Source organism: Balaenoptera physalus (assembly GCF_965194825.1).
Source record: "Balaenoptera physalus genome assembly, chromosome: 4".
Classification (NCBI taxonomy): Eukaryota; Metazoa; Chordata; class Mammalia; order Artiodactyla; family Balaenopteridae; genus Balaenoptera; species Balaenoptera physalus.
In genome coordinates this window covers 5,057,060-5,077,631 of record NC_138891.1, presented here as the reverse complement: position 1 = coordinate 5,077,631, position 20,572 = coordinate 5,057,060, and the positions used below count along the sequence as shown (strand labels likewise).

The 20,572-nt window shown below is 36.0% G+C and overlaps 1 protein-coding gene; it reads right to left on the bottom strand.

The window, feature by feature from the left end:
* The window catches only part of LOC309660304 (uncharacterized protein), an 897,320-nt gene that overhangs the window by 229,828 nt on the left and 646,920 nt on the right, over window positions 1-20,572 (bottom strand).

The following is a 20,572-nucleotide window of genomic DNA, read 5'->3' as shown; positions in this document are numbered from 1 at the left end:
TAGATTAAGGCAACAGAAAGAGATTACTTTATCATCTCATTTAAAGACTATCATTCCCGTGCTAATGGGTAGGTGTATTCTGATAGGGCAGAGGTGCACTGTCAAATAGTATAATATTCAGATGAGACCCGAAACCCTCTTCAGAGGCAATATGCACACATTCTATTGTCAACTTCCCCAACACGTAGTCATCAACTTATGTTTTTTTATTATTATTATAGTTATTGTTATTAATTATAATGTCCATAGAAACTATCACAAACCTTCACATCAAATATCTCTTCAACAGGTGACATCCCCACCTCCCACAAAGGTATCTTTCTTAAAGTAGGAATATATATTACATTTGGAGAGCAAGCCTGATATTGTCAGGTTTGAAGGTCAGCAAAATCCACCTACTTGAATAAGCACCATAAAAACTACATTCTGAGGGATTAATGATGAATAATTGACAAGCTAAATACAGGCTTAAGAAGTATTACATGTTCTTAATGATACAGTTCAGATGCACTCGTAAGTGAAAAAGACTTATCCTTAGTTTTTAATGCCATATAAGAAGAAAATTAAATATTTTACGCATTAATTTGTTAATGTCACCTATTTTGAGTCCAGATTAGATTCTTATACCATAAAACAGAAAATTAAGCCTAGAACCAACCTAAGATATTATTTAAATACACTTCTTGCCCGAGGAGTATTAAAAGCTGTTCAATAAAGTAGTTATGAGACTCTTAAAAAGAGAATTGCAACTTAGCATTCGGGAAAATTTTTCTTTAATTTAGATGAAAACAGATAAGCTCAAAAGTGGTAAAAGAAGGTTTGTAAGTAAAGATGATAAAACAAACAAACAAAAAAAACCACTGCTTTTATATGCTGTTGTGGAATTAAAACAATGTGTACAGAATACACATTCCCAGTTTTAAATATGAACAGGTAAAAATCTTGGAAGCTATATCTCTTGACCTTACAATAAGAAAAAAGCTGAGCAAACTGAAATTCAATGACTTTTCTTAGATCCACCTCAGAAATGGGGTTACAGGGAAAACCACCACACTCAAACCTAGAGAGACAGATAAATACAGGGTGACAACTGCAGACACCTTATCCCTACAGCCAGTAACTGATAAGAGAATTTAAATGGCAATTTGATGAATTGCTGGAGGCTTAGTTTGGACTAGTTAGGAAGTTAAAGAGTTTGGGGGATTGAGTTTTAAGAGGGAGTTCCCACACTCATGAGGTTTACCTCTAAGAATTTCATTGGTTTCTCAAAAATGAAGATTGGAAAAAAATCTATTCTTGTGTTAGGCAGATAGAGGTGAAAAGTGTCAACTTTGAAATACTTCTAGGGCATTCTCCAGTAAAAACACCTACCATTCCAGTCAGGGCCTTATCTGGCTTGAGAAAGTGACAATTAAATAACTCCAGGACACTCTAGCCTTCCTGTTCCACCTAATAGAAGGAAAAATAAAAGGTCTAAGGAATTCTTCTAAAGGTCACAGCCCAGGGACTCAGGCCAATTAAAAAACTGAGATTTAATCAGAAGATTAAAGAATGCTTCTCCTCCCCCACATGACACACTACATCAACAGGGCTTCAGCATAACAGGGAAGTACAAGGGAGAGAGCTGGAAGACACATGCTGTATTTAAGAAGGATTTCTTAGGGAACCTCAAGATATAAAGGAAGAAAAAAAAAGAAAACTAAAGGAAATGAAGCCTACAGCTATGGAAAATATTAAACATAGCTCAGCTTCTAGCCAAATTAACATAAAACCTCACACTAAATGCCTCATTACCTCAGTGAGTACAACCAGAAACATTATGTTCAGATTTCAACAAAAAAATTATGAAGCATATTAAAAGACGGGAGAAAAAACAGTTTGAAGAGACAAAGGCAAGTGTCAGAACCAGATTCAGGTATAACACCTCTTCTGGAATTATTATACAGGGAATTTAAAAAATTATGGTTAATATATTAAGTGTTATACTTGGAAGAGCAGACCACATGCAAGAGCGGATGGATAATGTAAGCAGAGAAATGAAAACTCTGACAGAATGAAAAATATGTTAGAAAGAAAAAACATAAAACGGAAAAGAAGAATACTTGTACAGGGATTGTCAGTAGGCTGGGCAAACTGAAAGATGTGTCAGAAATTTCCTAACTTCAAATACAAAGAGGAAAAATAGAATGGAAAAAAAAGGGAATATCCAAAAACCATGGAAAAGTTACAAAAGGTCATATATATAATGCAAATAACAGAAGAAGAGAGAACGAAGAAGAAAAACTATTTGAATTAGTAATAGCTAGACATTTTCCAAAATTAATGAGAAACACCAAAATATAGATCTAGGAAGCTCAGAAAACACCAAGCAGGATACTTAGCAAAAAAAGGGGAAATAATTACATTTAGGCATACCATGTTCAAACTGCAAAAAATTAAAGACAAAGAAAAAACTGAAGAAGCTAGTGGGGGGGAGAAAACACCTTACTTGTAGAGGAACAGATAATAATTACATTACACTTCTCATCATAAACCTCACACAAGCAAGAAGAGTGTCAAGTAAAATTTTTAATTATTGAATAAAAAAAACAATCCAACACAGAATTCTGTACCAGTGAAATTATCCTTTGAAATGTATGGAGAAACAAACAAAAACTAAAGGAATTTTTTGCCAACAGACATATCATGTACGAAACGTTAAAAGAAGTTCTTCAGAGAGAAGGAAAATTATATAGTTCAGAAACTCAGATCTACATAAAGAAAGGAAGAGGGTTAGAGAAGGAATAAATGAAAGTAAAATAAAATATTTTATTTTTCTTATTTTTAATTACTCTAACAGATAATAATTTTTCAGAGTAATAATAGTAAGAATGTATTTGGTGATTTTGGCTTAAGAATAACTGAAATAAATAAGAGATGTGTCATATGAGATGGGAGGGAGGATTTGGGAATGTTATAAGTACTTACACTACTGTGAAATGGTATAGTGTTACTTGAAAGTGGACTTGGATTAGTTGTTAATGTATATGTGTATTGCACGAATAAATTTTAAAAAGAAGTATAATTGACATGCAAGGAGAGAATATCATACAAGACGATATAGAAGGCTCAGTTAAAACCAGAAAAGGCAGAAAAACAGCGGAAGGCATAAAATAAAAAAAGAACAAAGGCAGTGAACAGAAAAATGTTACAAATATGGTAGATATACTCCAACTACATCAGTAAACTATATCAATAGTCACTTTGAGTGTAAACCACCTAAATAAACAAATTAAAAGATTAAAAACTGTCAGTGGATAAAGGAATACTCAATTATATTTTGTCTTCAATGAAACCATTTTAAATGTAGACACAGAAAGATTAAAAGCAAACGTATGGAGAAAGATATACCATACCAACACTAATCAAAAGAAAGCTGAAGTACCTTTATTAACTTCAGACAAAGCATACTTCAGAGCAAGGAAAAGTATCAGGGATAAAGAGGGACATTACATTATGATAAAAGAGTCAATCATCCAAGAAGAAATAGCAATCCTTCATGTTTATGTGACTAATAACAGAGCATCAAAATATGTGGGACAAAAACTGATAGAATTTCAAGGAGAAATAGAAACACCCACTATTATAGTTGGAGACTTCAACACTCCTCTAAAAGTGACTGACAGATCCAGCAGGCAGAAAATCAGTAAGTACATAGAACAGCACCATCATTCAACTGTGTCTAACTGATATTTAGAAGATACTTCATCCTAAAACAGTAGAATATGTACTCTTCTCAAGCTCTCATGGAATATTCACCAAGAAACCATATTTTGGGCCATAAAACACAACTTAACCAAACTTAGAGGAATAAATATCATATAAAGCATGCTTTCAGACCACAATGGAATTAAACTAGATATCAATAACAGAAATATAGATGAAAAATCTTAACATAGTTGAGGATTAAGTCACATGCTTCTAAACAACACATGGGTCAAAGAACAAGAAGTCTTAAGAGAAAAGAATAAATTGTAAAATAAATAAAAATAAATTGATCACAATGAGAGATACAGCAAAAGTAGTGTTCAGAGAGAAATTTATAGCATTGAATGTATACATTAGAAAAGAAGAAAAATCCAAATTTAATTATCTCACCTTCCACTTTAGGAAGCTAGGAAGGAAGGACAATGTAACCCTAAAACAAGCAGAAAAAGACAGAAATAATAAAAATTAGAAGAGAAATCAATGACATTGAAAACAGGAAATCAATAGAGAAAATCAAGAAAACTGAAACTTGGTTCTTTGACAATATCATTACAATTGGTTAACCTCTAGCCAGGCTAGCCAGGAAAAAAAGAGAGGAGACACAAATTCCCATTATCAGAAATAAGAAGGCTGTCACTACTGACCCCACAGATATTAAAATGAAAATAAAGGAATATGATAAACAACTCTATGCCCACAAATTTGATAACCTAGATGAAATGTATCAATTTATTGAAAGACATACATGACCAAAAAACCCACAAAGAGAAATGGATCTGCTAACCAAGCCTATATAAACTAAAGAAACTGAATAAATAATCAACTTTCCAAAAAGAAAGCACCATGCTCAGATGGGTTCACTGGTGAAAGCTACCAAACATTTAAGAAAGAAATAATTCCAGTATTCTATAATTTCTTCTGGAGAATAGAAACAGAAGGAAAAACCCTAACTCATTTTATATGATAAACGTTTCCCTAACACCAAAACCAGACAATGACATAGAAAGAAAAACTATGGATAAATATCTCTGATAAAATTAGCTGCAAAAATTCTCAGAAACATTAGCAACTTGAATCCAACAATGTATAAAAATAATTATATGTTATGACCAAATGAGATTTGGTCCAGGTATATAAGACTGGTTTGACATTCAAAATCAATGTATATAACCTATTGCATCAACAGGCCATAGAAGAAAAATCACATGATCATATCAAAAAATGCAGAAAAGCATTTGAAAAAGTACAACATCCATTCATAAAACCTTTCAGCAAACTTGAAATAGAGAGGAACTTCTTCAACTTGATAAAATCTACAAAAAACCCTACAGTTAACATCAGAGTTAATGGTGAGAAAGGATGGTGAGCTTAATGGGTAGCTTTTCTGCTAAGATCAGGAACAAAGCAAGTATGTCCCTTTTCCCCACTTCCATTCAATTGGTTAATACTGGCAGGCCTAGCTAATGCAATGAGACAAGAAAAGGAAATAAAATGTATACAAATTGGGAGGGAAGAAACAAAACTGTCTTAATTTGCAAATGACATGATTGTATATGTAGGAAGTCCCAAGGAATTGACAAAAACAAAACAAAAGAAAACAAAAACAACAACAAACTCCTAGAACTAATTAGCAATTACAGTAAGGTTACAGGATACAAGGGTAATATATTGATAGAAGAGTCATTAGCTTTCTTATACACCAGCAAGGAGCAGTTGGAATTTTAAATTAAAACACAGTACCATTTACATTAGCAACAAGAACAACAACAAGAAAGAAATACACAAGTATAAAACTAACAATATGTACAGGATCTATATGAGGAAGATTACAATCTCTGATGAGAGAAAAGAAAAAATATCTATATAAATGCAGAGATATTTCATGTTTATGGATAGGAAGACTCAGTATTGTTAAGATGTCATTTCTTTCTTTCTTTTTTTTTTTTTTTTTTGCCATGCCACCAAAGATAACACAGGAGAAAATGTAGGTGATTGTAGATTTGGAGATTAAATTTTAGGTACCAAAAGCATGATTCATGAAAGAAAAACATAACTTGGATTTTTTTTAAAATTAAAAATGTCAGCTGTTTAAAATATACTGTTAAGAGAATTAAAAGATGAGCCACAAACTGGGAGAAGATATTTGCAAAACACCTATCTGTTAAAGGATTGGTATCCAAATACACAAATAACTTTTAAAATTCAACAATAAGAAAACAAATAACCTGATTAAAAATGGACAAAAGATCTGAACAGACATCTCAGTAGAGAAGGTATACAGATGTCAAATAAGTGTATGAAAAGCAGTGAATATCACATGTCACTAGGAAATTGCAAATTAAAACCACAGTGAGATACCACTACACACCTATTATCATGGCTAAAAATCCCAAAATCTGACAATACCAAATGCTGGTGAGAATGTGGAGCAAAAAGAACCCACTGTTGGTGGGAATGTGAAATAGTACAGTCACTTTGTAAGTAAGTTTGGTAGTTTCTTACAAAGCTAAATACAATCTTTACCATATGATCCAGCAATCACATGCCTATATATTGACCCAGTTGAATTGAAAACTTATGTCCATACAAAAACCTGCACACAACTTTGTTGATAACCACAAAAATCTATAAGCAACCAAGATGTCCTTCAAGAGGTGAATTCATAAGCAAACTGTGGTGCTTCCATACAATGGAATATTATTTAGTGAATAAAAGAAATGAGCTATTAAGCCATTAAAAATACAGAGGAAACTTACATGCATATTGCTAAATGAAAGAAGCCAGTCTAAAAAGACTACATCTTGCATGATCCCGATTATATGGCATTCTTTAAAAAAAAGGCTAAGACTATAGAGACAGTAAAAAGAAAAGTGGTTACTAGGAATTCACAGGAAGGTGAGGACAGATGAATAAGTGAAACACAGGGAATTTTTAAGGTGATGAAACCATCTGTGTGATACTGTAATGGTGAATACATGTCTTGCATTTGTCAACACCCATAGAACTGCGGGTCACAGAATGAACCTTAATGTACACTGTGGACTTCAGTTAATAGCAGTGTATCAACTTTGGTTCATTAACTGTAACAAAGTATTATATTGATACAATAGGTTAATAATAGGGGAAATTGTGTATGTGTGTAGAGGGAGGATATTTGGGAATTTGCTACACTATCTGCTCAATGGTTCTACGAACCTAAAACTTCTAGAAACTAAAGTCTACTAATTTAAACACTACATTAAGTATTGTCAAGTTAAAATTTAAAATGGCTACTAATAACTCCAATGAAAAATCTTTTAGCCATATATATACTGTTATACCATTGACCCTTGGACAGACCAGGGGGTTAAGGGTGTCTGTCCTCCAAACTGTCCAAAATCCCCATTATTAACTGGACAGTTGGCCCTCCATATCTGTGATTCCACATTTGTGGATTCAACCAACTATGGAAGATGTAGTAGCATAGTATGTATTTATTGAAAAAAAAATCCACGTATAAGTAGACCCTTGCTGTTCAAACCCATGTTCTTCAAGGGTCAACTGTATATACATACAAATATACTATGATTATACTTGTATACCATGAATATATATACCATTACCCCCCTCTGTGAGATACATGTTAGCATTTGCTAGCACACTTTCTTAGAGTAGTCCTTACGTCTGCCTTTTCTTTCCCATCCTTGAGGGCAATGCCTTTGCCTACTGTATTCATTGTTCTGATCTCATCATTGTAAACAATGCCTGGCATGTAGTAGGTACTCAATAAATACCTGTTGAACAGATCAATGTGTGAAGAAATGAATAAGTATCATGATTAGCAATCTAGTAAACGGTTATATCTTCTATTACATCTATGTATCTTTGTGAGAGATTTAATTTGATTAAAGTAGCAGTTGCAACCAAGTAGTTTTTAAACTAAACTTAGAAACAGATTTTGAAATTATGCTATCATTTTGATTAATGGTAATTATTTTGATAACATTTTTCTTATATAACATAAATACAACACATATATTAAAATATGTTTTTTATATCATCCTATTTAATGTCCACATTAGAAGATGTTTATGTACATTGTTATCAGAATAGGAGATTATTTATAAGTACATAGATATACACATAACATAAAAACAGTATATAAATTTACTGATATTGATTCATGATTAAATATATTTGGAGATAGCTGGACAGCCTGAACAAGGTTTAGTTTTATTTGAGTGTGTTTGAAGTTGCATTTTCCCATAGTGCTTGCTATCCTAGGGTATAGACTCTTTGAGGCAAGAATTATCTTTCATCATATGTATATTCCTAACACAATGCACAACTGGAACTCAATATATATGTTTTTTGAAATAATGAACTCTATTGAATTGAAAATACTGAAGGCATTGTAGATAATCAAATTAGAGTATATTGGTCTTATGCAATAACAACACATCCACAGGGACAGGAGTTTAAAACTTACAGCACTTAATCTAGAAGTCATCTAATTACATGGTTTTCCATACCACCCTTGTATACTTAGAATGGTTTCCATGCCTCAGTGAAGCATTACTAATCAGACCCTGAGGCCATGATGAAGTTGTTGCTTTCAGTGGGTAGTAAAAATGGCCTGAGAGAAATAGTTTGCAGAGCTTGCAAATCTAAAGTTATGAAGAAGTAGGCGCGTCACAAAACTTAACAGTAAATCTTCAGGAAATTTCACAGCCACTACCATCCTGCCTTGTTAACACAGTTTCTTTAAAGATGTAATTGGATCCATATAATTCGGAGTATTGAGGGTATACAGCTGATAATGTTGGTATTAATAATAGAGGATGCCTGCAGAACAGTTTTAACTTCTATTTACAGTTGAATGGCTGTCCTGTGCATTCAAGACTGGATGACACAATTGTTACCTCTATTTCCTACCAGCTGATTTGTGTAAAAGGAGAGCATAGATCCAGGTCAAATCAAGGTCAGTACATCACACAATTTAGTCTCATTCCCTCTTTTAAAGTTTATCTGTATTTGTATCTAATGGATCTTGATAATTTTAAATATATATTGGAATGAAAAAGTACATATATTAGGTAGACAGCTAGATGATGGAAAGAGAATGCTGTGGTTTATAAACACAGACGTGTGCATTTGTGTGTTCATGAAACACACACATGTAAGCACATCTTACATATGTTATGCATATTACATATGTCGTAACACTCAAAGTCACAGTGAGCCCATGAGGTATATGTTTTTAAATTTAGTTAACTGATGAACTGATCTCCTAAAGCTGAACGATCCAAAGGCACACAGCTAGCAAGTGGCAGAGCCAAGATATACTCTCAACTCTTTGCTTTTTCTCACATATATTACCCTGCTCCGTATATTCCTACTTGTGAAATATACCATGTTTATTACTTATTTCTACCTATGAAATAAACCATGGTTGCATACCTTTCACACTTTTCTCATTCTCATCCTCCCAACAGATTACAGCTTTCTTCATTTCTTCCTTCACTGTATTTCTCGTATCCATTTATTCCTTTTGGATCCCACTTTAGTCACTCTGGTTTAGACTCTTTTCACTTCATAGCTTGAATATTCAACTGTATTGCTGATTCAGTGTATCCCTCCTAAAGTTGCCAAATGTAGCATCTCTCAATACCACTTCAAGCCCGTTGCTCACCAGCTAAAACCCCCATGTTCTTCAAGATCTCACCCTCCAGTCTTATTTTCTGAAGGCATGTGATCCGCTCCACTGTGAAGTGGTCTTGATGGCGCCCTATGATTCTCATCTCATCTTTGCTCAGACTTCCTCGTACATGCAACGTCCTCTCCCTTCCCCCTCAACCAGCTCAAATCCAGTCCAGCCTTTGATTCCCAACTCTGGGTCCACTCTGAGTACCAGCAGCTGTGTCATCGTCACTGTTGTATTATCCTGCCATCATCATCATCACCACCATCATCCACATTCTATTTGTACAGAAAATAATAGCATCGTTACTCAACGAGTAAATCCTGGGAGACCCTGGCTGGTTAGCTAACCATTTCACACTGCTCTACAATAAGATAATGATGGAAACTGAAAGAAAGCATTTTAAACCTTGACATCAATGTAACATTTCTGCAACATGCGAATGTGGACTTTTAAAATTATCCATTCTCGATGGACCGGAAATGAAAAACCAAGAAAAAAAAAAGGAAGATTCTTCATCAAACATGGTTTGAGAAGTGTTGCTTTATAGTCTTTCAAAACATTTTCACACATAACATAGCATTCAATTTATGCTGAGATATCAAGAATTCATACTGTTGTCATCTTATGAGTGTGAAAAAAGCAAAAAAACTGAGGCACAGAAAATGTATGTGATTTGCCAAAATGCATATCTTGTTAGTGGTCAAACTTTTTATTCCAAATCTGGTGATCCTTCCTCTTTGTTCTATTACTTATTTCTAGGGAAACTGCACAGTGATTGTCTCCTTCTGCCTGGACAAAATGGGATAGACGAAGAAATTTACCATGGACCACTGAAGATCCCCTGGACACCTGAATAAGTTTCATCTATCAATACAAATTAATCAACCATTGGTCTTCAAGAAAAATGAGAGTAAAATATACACTTATTCTTTCTTTGCATTCATTTATCCTTTCAATTAACTAACACTGGTTACATTTATTGAACACCTACTATATCCCAGGCATTGTGCCCAGCTGGGTATACACGAAGAACAAAATAGCTGTTCTACAATGAGTCATAGGTAGAAAATAACATAGGAGTTTGGAAAAGTTTTCTCATATTTCATGTAATTTTTGCTATCATTTGGAATCATTGGCAACTCAAGTTTCCTGTTTTGTAGTACAAAAAGCTCTGAAAGGATTCCATCTAATGTGGAAATAAAATTCTGCACAGCTACACCCTGTTGCAAGCTACTCAGCTTTAGCTTCTGTCTAAATGTTCTTCCTTTCTCTAATTGCTTTCTTCAGGATTGCTAATCTTCCAAAGAATCATTGTTTACATTATGCCTTTGCCCATTAACCAGAGCAACATTTTTTCCCCACCCTTTTCCCACTCTAAGGAAGGATTCAGAGCAACTGTTAACACAATTAAAGCTCAGTTTAATTTCTACGATCCATTAGCACTTGCAGTAAAACACCATAACTGTGGACTCCTGGAGGGTTTTACGTGCCATGGGATCAGGTTTGTTCTGCTGCCCTGTGTGACCTGTAGAGCAAGAAGGCAAAGGCTTATCTTGTGGGGCACCAAAGCACTCAGATTCCATAAGCAAGGTCATTTTGGATGTTCTGTTTGCATAGGAATAAGTATTATAATAACTACCCTCTGTGAAGCTGAGAATCAACCCAGCAAACACTGTACCCAAATATCTATTGCAGCCTGCAGTCAAGTCTCAAAAGCACAGTGGCTCAGAATTTTGATCCACTAAAGAAATCAATTCAAGAGCAGACGCCCTCAATCTATGACCCATTCTCTGAGCCTGTGATTCTAGGTAGCATGCACATTCCCAGAAACGTGTTAGATTAGAAGGATGACAGCGGTGTCACACAGACTTTGGTAGTTATTGGAAGTTAATTAATTTAACCTGACCTTTCCCTAGAACTATAAAGCACAATAGACTACTAGTGATAATTGATTCTGGAGAGCCTCCGAAATGGTTTAAGGGAAACACAGCTGTGCTGTGTAACAGTTCTTGTTTGCTCTGGATTATAAACTATTTTTAGTACTTAGTTAATAAAGCTGATTTTCTTAAGGGGCCTGCAGGGGAATGCATGAGCTGCCGTGTCAGATGCTGTTGGAATTGGGATTTGCAATGGATGAACCTACGAAAATTAACTCCACCAATGCCGCTGAATTTTTAGAGCTGAGGCATTGGTGTGCCTGCTTGTGGAAATATTTAATGGGGGTAGTTGTAGTCTGTTTCATGGTTTCCCAAAATAAACCTACTTTTGAAGTCATAGACAGACTCGTTAAAATCTATCCGCCTTTTCTTTATTTTATGCATTTTAATTATAACAGCAATAAGTGAAGATTTCAGAATATAATGATAAGCAACACATATAAAGTGCTCCTTATAAATGCTTTACGTGTATTTTTCCATTTTAAGATGTTCATCTTTCCCCATTCTGGCGTCTTTGAATTTGATGATGTATCATAATAGCACATCTTAGAAGTGATGGCATCTTAGGTTCAGGAATCTTCTAAGAAACTTTCTTAAGGAGGTACTGTTTTTAGTCCCATCTCATATTTGAGGAAACCAAAGCACAGGGAGATCTTAAGTAACTTATTCAATGTGATATTATCTAGTAAATAGCAGAACTGTGATTCAAATGTAAGCAATTGGTTCCAGATTCAATTCTTAATTACTGTGAGATGTCTCATGGACCCATTTAGATACGATTCAAGTGCCATTTGAACAAGACCATTTCATAAGAAACCACCACTATCAGTTTCATGTATATCCCATCAGCATGAAGAAGGCATTAATATGTATAAAACAGAAAATACAGAGTATTCTGTGTGTTTTTATAGAAGAATGTATCATACCGTGCAAATATTTCTCTTTTGCTTTCGTTATCCAATAATAGTTTTTGCATGGGGTCCTTTAACTTAACTTCCTTCTTAACTGCTGTATAATATTGCACTACATGAATGGACATGTAAGTGATTTTCATGTTTACAGTATTATAAACAGCCCTGTATGAAACATTTCAATGTTCTCATCTAAACAAATTATTGTCTAGCTAGATACCAAGAATTGTAATTACTGTGTCATGGATACCCTTCTATTTGCTTTTTAGAAGATTTAAATATTTTAGCTATAACACACCATATCTGTTATATTGCATTTTGTTCCTAAAACCAGTGAATTATTTGCAGCTATATATATATTTTTTATTTTATTTATTTATTTATGGCTGTGTTGGGTCTTCGTTTCTGTGCGAGGGCTTTCTCCAACTGCGGCAAGTGGGGGCCACTCTTCATCGCGTTGCGCGGGCCTCTCACTATCGTGGCCTCTCCTGTTGCGGAGCACAGGCTCCAGACGCGCAGGCTCAGCAGTTGTGGCTCACGGGCCCAGCGGCTCCGTGGCATGTGGGATCTTCCCAGACCAGGGCTCGAACCCGTGTCCCCTGCATTGGCAGGCAGACTCTCAACCACTGCGCCACCAGGGAAGCCCTGCAGCTATATATTAAAGCAGTTATTTCTTAAACTCCTTTGAAGCGCTTCTCTGTGTTATGCAGAGAATCCTTTGGAATACCATTTTTATTTAGGTTCATACACACCCTAAAGATATTTTGCATAAAGAACTCCATCTATTTGGAGAGCAGAGGGGTAGGACAAGACTTGCTGCCAAGAATAGTTCTCCTGTGATATCCTACCGGAATGAAAACAGGTGCCCCTGTTATTTTTCATCATTCAAACTCCTCTCAAATTTGTAAAAAATGTCAAGACGGCGACATTTTGCTTGTCGCAAATGACACTAACGAGAAATCAAATGATATGATAATTTACCTTATTGGATCAAAAAAATCATAAATAGGGAAAAAAAAAAGTCCTGTTTGTCATATTCTTTCAGCACAAGGAGTTTAGTGCTCTTGACTCCAAAGTGTTTGTTTTCATGACTGATTTCAGCCAAACTGCAGTGTCATCTGAATGACAGAATTGTGTGCTCAGGAAAGGATGTCCAGGATCCTGTTTATTGCCATCTCTGGGATTAGATGCTTGCTCTCTGCTACCTTTGCAGACGCTTCTTGTCTCTATTCTTAATATAGTTGTTTAGCATTAAGCAAAGTTATGTCATCATAACCCCTCACATGAGAGGCAGGACTGTAATGTTGAAATGGTGTAGGCTTTTGTGTATTAGCTGATCAGCTCTAAACCAACCTTTCTTCAGAGGCAGGAAGCTATTAAGATGAATTTATTAACTGAAGTGTCAAGTCCTTCACACTCTAAATACAACACTTGGCTCACAGGTGCTGTAACACACAGAAGCACTTCCGTGAAAAAAAAAATGGTCACATGGTTTAAGAATCACTAAACATAAAACAAATAGCTGTCTCTGAGCCACTGGGTGCTGCATTTAAAAGGGCCCCAGAGGGTCCTCATTTGGCAAGTTGCTTACAGACTTTAGTATCAGAGAATCATGAATACAGGAGCCTTTAGTTGGTTTCATAATGTGATCCCTTTCCTCTTAAAACGGACAGAGGGGATTTGAGGTGACAATCTTTCTTCCTTCTTAATGTTTTCACCTTTCAAGGGAAACAAAGTAGAAGTAGGTGAGCAAACCCTTCCCCATACTCCCCTGAACCCTTACATCAGTCTACTTTGCTTCGACCAAATTGGCATTCCCTGGTGGTCCAGTGGTTAGGGCTCGGTGCCTTCACTGCCAGGGCCCAGGTTCGATCCCTGGTCAGGGAACTAAGATCCTGCAAGCTGTGTGGCGTGGCCAAAAATAAATAAATAAATTAAATAAAGCTAATAAATAATCTTTAAAAATGTAAAAATGTGATGGCTATGCAAATGACGTGTAAATCAAACCACGGAAAGTGCTTCAAATGGGCGTGTGGATTTCAACCACAGCGTTCTTTCAAAGCTCCAGAAGTATAAAAATGACTATAGCGGAGGGATTTTGCTACTTCAGATGTGGTCTGAAACAGCAGAATCAGGCTGACCTGTGAGCTTGTTAGACCTCCAGAGGCTCTGGCCCCGTTCCAGAATTCGTAAATCAGGATTTGCACTTTAACAAGATCCCCTGATTCTCATATATTAAAGTTTGAGGAACATAGCTCTATACCATGGAGTCAGGAATAATTTTGTTTTTAATTTTTATTAGACCAAGTACATGAGCAGTGGCGACACTGCGTTTTCCTTAGCCAATTATGTGGACTTTTTTAAATAAAAGGCACAGTTGCTTGGAAACTTTCCCAGTTTCTCCACTTCGTCCTCAAAAAAAGTGTGCAGGGGCCTTTAGGTGAAGGTAAAGAGTGATTAGGAAAACCGTGCTTATAGTGTTTACATTTAGAATATTTGCTTCGAAGAATGGAGTACAGTTGAACAGTTCTATTTAACAGAACACTCAAAGATTCTTCTGAAATAATATTATTTATAATTATTTGGAGGTGACAAACTTTTGCTATGTCTCCTACCACATTAAAAAAGTGTCATGAGAAAACACCATACATCATTTATGGGTTAGTTTGTATGTGTAAAAGATCATTATCTCACCCTTTTGTCTAGATTTATGACAATGTGTTAGCAGTTTGTCTTCCCATCAAGAACTCTACTTTTTTATTTTATAATCATTTGTTCTACAAGAATTAATCCATGCGGGAAAAGTCAAATTGATTTTAAAGCTAGAAACATGTATTAGTATCATTTAAAATAATTTCTTTATCTTTAGAAATATACTAAGGGAGTTTGGGATTGACATGTACACACTGCTATATTTAAAATGGATAAGCAACAAGAACCTACTGTATAGCACAGGGAACTCTGCTCAATATTATGTAACAACCTAAATGGGAAAGGAATTTGAAAAAGAATAGATAAATGTATCTGTATAACTGAATCACTTTGCTGTACACCTGAAAACTAACACAACATTGTAAATCAACTATACTCTAATATAAAATAAAAAGTTAAAAAAATATATACTAACAAACTCCTTTTTCCTCCATGAAGTGAAAAATAAATATTTTCTGAGACAGTATCTAGCCAAACTGACCATGTCACTTACATACTCTAAATCTTCGTTTTCCTATCTATAGAACAAGAAGGTTTTATCTGACCATGAGGTTTTATAATATACATTCAGATATCAAAAATTATGATTATATGATTCTACCATTTATTTTCACTCATGCTATTTCATGATATGAAGGAACACATACAGTTTAGCAGACTTTGCCAAGATTCCTGAAACCTGAAAAGGTGCAAGTTTAAATAAATTTACTAGAAATGATGAGAAATGGGTTGTAGTGATACACGATGCTTTCTGCAGAGCAAAATAAAGCATATTGACTAAAGAAATGAAGGTCATTTCATTTTGATTGTATTTCGTCAAATTGTTGCACCCATAAGGGTAGAATTTATATATGTGGAAACCGTGATTGTTTACTGAAGCAATGCATTTCTAGCGCCATCTTTGAGGTGCTCTCAGCAGCTAATGTAGGCTGAACCACAGGTAAGAACAATTGGTCTCAGACTGAGACGTGCTACGCCATCTCATCCATTTCCCGATCCTCAGCAGGAAATCATAGCTACAAAGTCAAATCTCTTGTCTTTCAAAGGGAATCAATTCATGCATGATTTTATGGTATCCTTAGTGCATGTCAATGGGTGAATGCTAAGACTTTCAGTGTTGGTGTGTAACACAAGACACACAGTCATGATGCAGGGGGTCCACAGAGGGGTAAGGAAAACTGAGGGTTGGTTACCTGATTGCTTGTTACCATTTTGCAAGAAAAAAATTAAGATCACTAAATTAAACACTTAGTACAACCATTACTGTGAATTCTATTTCATATTATTTGGGAAAAATACAATTTACCCATGCAAAACTGACCCTGTCATTTGTATATGTACAGTCTATAAGTTATGAACACAGTGCTCTAAAAACGACCTTTTGAAGTTGGTTGTTTGGACCCTGAGATTTATTTTCCATAGAAGTAGTGTTTTATATGATAATTTTATTCTCTGGTCAAATTAGAAAATCCTTTTCAACCCAGAATGTTGCTGAACTGAAATTATCAGGCACTTGGTACAGTGTGCCTTGAAAATCAGTAGACAACTCTGAAAGTAGCTTTGCCAAAGTAAAAAAATTCCTTTATTGCGATTGCAGAGTCTCCCTTCTAATGTCTTCAGTTTGTATCTCTGTTTCTAACCCATCGTTATCCCCTGGAAGAGTTTCATGGCCTTGACCCGGCTATTAAGCTGGATTTTGATCCTGGCTTGTGGTGTTTTGGAGCCAGTTTGTACTGGTTCACATGAGCTAATGTTTACATTTTCAGGAACTTTTGCATTCCAGTTAGTCAACATAGCCAATATTAAAAAATATATATTATAGATGCTTACAATGAAATGATATTAAAAACAAAGGTAATAAATGGTTGGAACTCATCAGTTCTTCATTATTTTACTACATTTTACTAGTGTCTATTCTCTTGAGGTTGTTGATGTTTATTGTTGTCTGCATAGTGGAAACACTATGCCATGGTGTGGTCCTGCACATCTCTCTCCAACTCCAGGGCCAGCCACGACACGTTGGTAGCTTGAAATCAGCCATGATGGGAAACGTACACCGTGGACATGAGCATCAGAAAACACTACAAGTCAAGGATGGGTTTCTTTGATTATTGACTGCTAGACGAGAGAGAGAGAGAGAGAGAGATTTTAAAGAATTAGTTCACGTGATTGTGGAGGCTTGGTAAGCCCAAAGTCTACACAGTAGGTGGGCAGTCTGGAGACCCAGGGAAGAGTCCAAAAGAAGCAGCCTGGCAGAATTCCTCCTTGCTTGGGAAGGTCCGACTTTGTTCCTATTAAGGCCTTCAACTGATTGGATAAGTCCTTTCCACATTACAGAAGGTAATCTGCTTTACTCAAAGTCCACTGATTTAAATGATCATCTCATCCAAAAAAATCTCCATAGAAATATCCAGAATAATGTTAACCAACTATCTGGCTGCCACGGCCCAGACAAGTTGACACATAAGATTAACCATCACATACATACATACATGTTTGTTTGTTTGTTTTCCTTGAAGTGCCATTTAAACATCAACCGACACACACTGAATGACACACATACCCTTGGGTTGTCCGCCTGTTTCATCATGCTGTTCAGCTTCCTACTTCTACTTCAAACATACAGCTGGAGGATGGATGCAGTTCCTCCCTTCTAGGGGTCATGGTACAGATGGGGCCACACTCAATTCACTGCACCATGACTATGGACATAGGATCCGGGTCTGGGTGGGATCGATGCTTGGAGGAAAGAAGGAAGAACCTTTATGCAGAAGTCAGCAACCTTTGGAGGTGAGCTGCCTGCATTTGGCATCCTTTCACCCTCCTCTCTGAGTATCACCCTCTCTCACGATGTCCCTGTGACTAGCTCTGGCCTTTATCCTTTCCGAAGACATAGAGCCTCTGGTGGAAGTGTGATCGATGGCTCAGAAAAACCACAGCAATGTTTACAATGTTGAGCCTAGTCTCGCTAAATCATAGAATGCTTCCTTGTCTATATTGAATTAGCATGCCTCTATACAAAGAAATGGAAACATGGACAGCTGATATATATTTACGTAATTCCCTCTGGTTTACATTTGGCAAGGACCTTATGGTTGATGAGATCTGAGTTCAAATGCACGATTAGCATTGGCCCTGAATAAGCAAATCGAACAATGAGTTGCGTAGGTATTTTTTAATAGTTCTTCCTACATAATGGTATGAATTTAATCTTGAGCTGTGGTCATTATTGGACCCACCATGTCCCTATGGGTCCTCTTCTAGCATATCCTTTCATTCGTATGTGTGGGCCACCTGGCTAGAACGTCTGTCATTCCATTCCATGCCAGACTTTTTCAAAAGACTTGGCAAGGGTTCCTTCCCCTCCTCACCTCTCCAAGTCTGTCCCTCTGGAAGCGGCATTTATCGAGTTCTTTTTCTATGGATGTTTCAAGTTGCTCCAGTGTGCTCATAACTGTAAGAAAGAAATGGTCCCTGGCCTCTGGGGGGCTCGCATAAAAACTGTATTTAGGGTAAACCTTTATGAGAACAAGACTTTAACTTGGGTTGTTGTAGTTTGTAGATTCTCAACTGTGGAGTGGCAGTTTATTTCATGTACTGAAATGTCACGAAGGATGTTTAATTTTTGTGGATTTAGTCTTAAATATCAGAGAGTTTGTTGCTGAGTGTGCCCTTTAGCTATCTACTACCAGTAATTGATTCTAACATTTTGGAAATCCTTCAAGGAAACATAACTGTGCTGTTTAATGGCATAGTTTATAAAAAATGATTTTGTGGGATGAAGAGACAATACTTGTGGCTGGAGAATTTAGGAGAGCAAAAAACAACAGCAACAGCTAAAACCTTAGTCTTAGAAGTCGAGCAGATTGATAAATGCTTTAGACATAAACATAAAAAGGAATTTTGTTTTAGTTTTTAAGAAACATTTTTATAACAGCTGCTGCATGTGGGGGACACAAAAAAGTGACAACACAGATGGCATCTGCTCTCCTGCAAATTGTTTACGGGCAAAACAGTGTGATAAAAGCAAAAATAAAATAAGTTATATGAATAACAATCATTCAGCAAGGGGAACAGGAAAATTATAAGTTTTAAATCACCTAGCAAAGTGGTTCAAACTTGTTCTGATGATTTCTAAATAGCAATTGTATAGAGAAGATACTTCTAAGATGCCTACTACCTTTTCCTTTATCACTGAGAACAATATACAGAATTGAAGAGAGGCGAAAAAAAGCATAACGAATAAATTGGTAAAATGATTTAAATTGTTGCTTTTAAAAAATTATAACAGAATGTTTCCAGATGGATGACATGTTTCAACTGAAAGCACATTAATACATTATAAAATAACAAGCATTTAGTGAAGAAAATTACATCACAATGAATAAAATAACTCTTAAAATAAAATGATGAAATGATTAAGAATTTACTTCCATTTCATTTTTTCCTTTTATTCAAACTCAGTAATTACTCTTTCTCTTTTTTGGAGAGATCTTCTCTTCAATGCTTTTCATCCCAGGTAATTCTTCCTCCATTGTCTAGACTGCAAAATTTTTGTATCAAGAATAATAGTTCGAAATTGCCTAGCTTCAAAAATGTTCATTAGGTAGTAAAATAATGATCTGGAATTGAGGAAAGTGAGCTAGTGTGGACCTTTAGATTTGGAAGTGATTAGTGAAAAAAACTTTTATATTGGGTTAGATTGTAAAGAGAAAGGGAGGAAAAAAAGGTGTCAAGGAAGAAACCTGGGGACGACAAACATTTAATGACGGATAGAGGAAGAGGAGCTTTTGGAAGGAGATGGAAAAGATAAGAGGAAGGAGAAGATAAGAAGGCAGGGAACACGGGGGAGAGTTTTAAGGTGGAAGGGGGTGTTCACAGTGGTTCACTGAGGTTCAAAAAGGCCACAGGGTGGTCAGTACTGAGAACTGAACATTGGATGAAGCAATCAAGAGTTTAGCGGTAATTTCTTCCAAGACACTTTTCAGTGTTGCTGTGGAAACAGAAGATAGAGATGAGGACTGAGAAGTACGTGGAGACCAATGGAAACAACACATCTAGCTACTTTTTTCAGGATGGTTGGCTGAAATGGAAAACGAAATAACATGCAAGGGCAGGTAGGTAAGGTGGTGGAAGGTGAAGATAAATGGTAACAGGTTATTAAAGCTGGACTTGTTTTCAATATCATCCAAGACCTCAAATTGATAGCAAAATAATAGGGGAGTGAGTTTTCCCCAAAGTGAGATGCCAGTTCCCCTAAGCTGGGGTACCAAGGCAGCGGCAGAGGGCCAGGTCTGCGGCTCCTACCTGACCGCCCATCTCCAGCCAAATACCTGTTCAAAAGGGACTTGCAGGATGGCATCGGAAAAATGACTCGACTCTACTCTTCCCTCCCACTCCAGTAAAAGAGGCTGGACGCCCAGAGTAACTTAGGAAACAGATGAGATAGAGTAGATAGTATGAGTGCCCTTGATATCGGTTGAGAGACACAGGAAGGAAACTTCTCAGAGACCTTGAGAAGAGCAACTGTGGGGACCCAGTAGACAAGCATCTGACACCGAAAGCAGCATACAGAGAAGCAA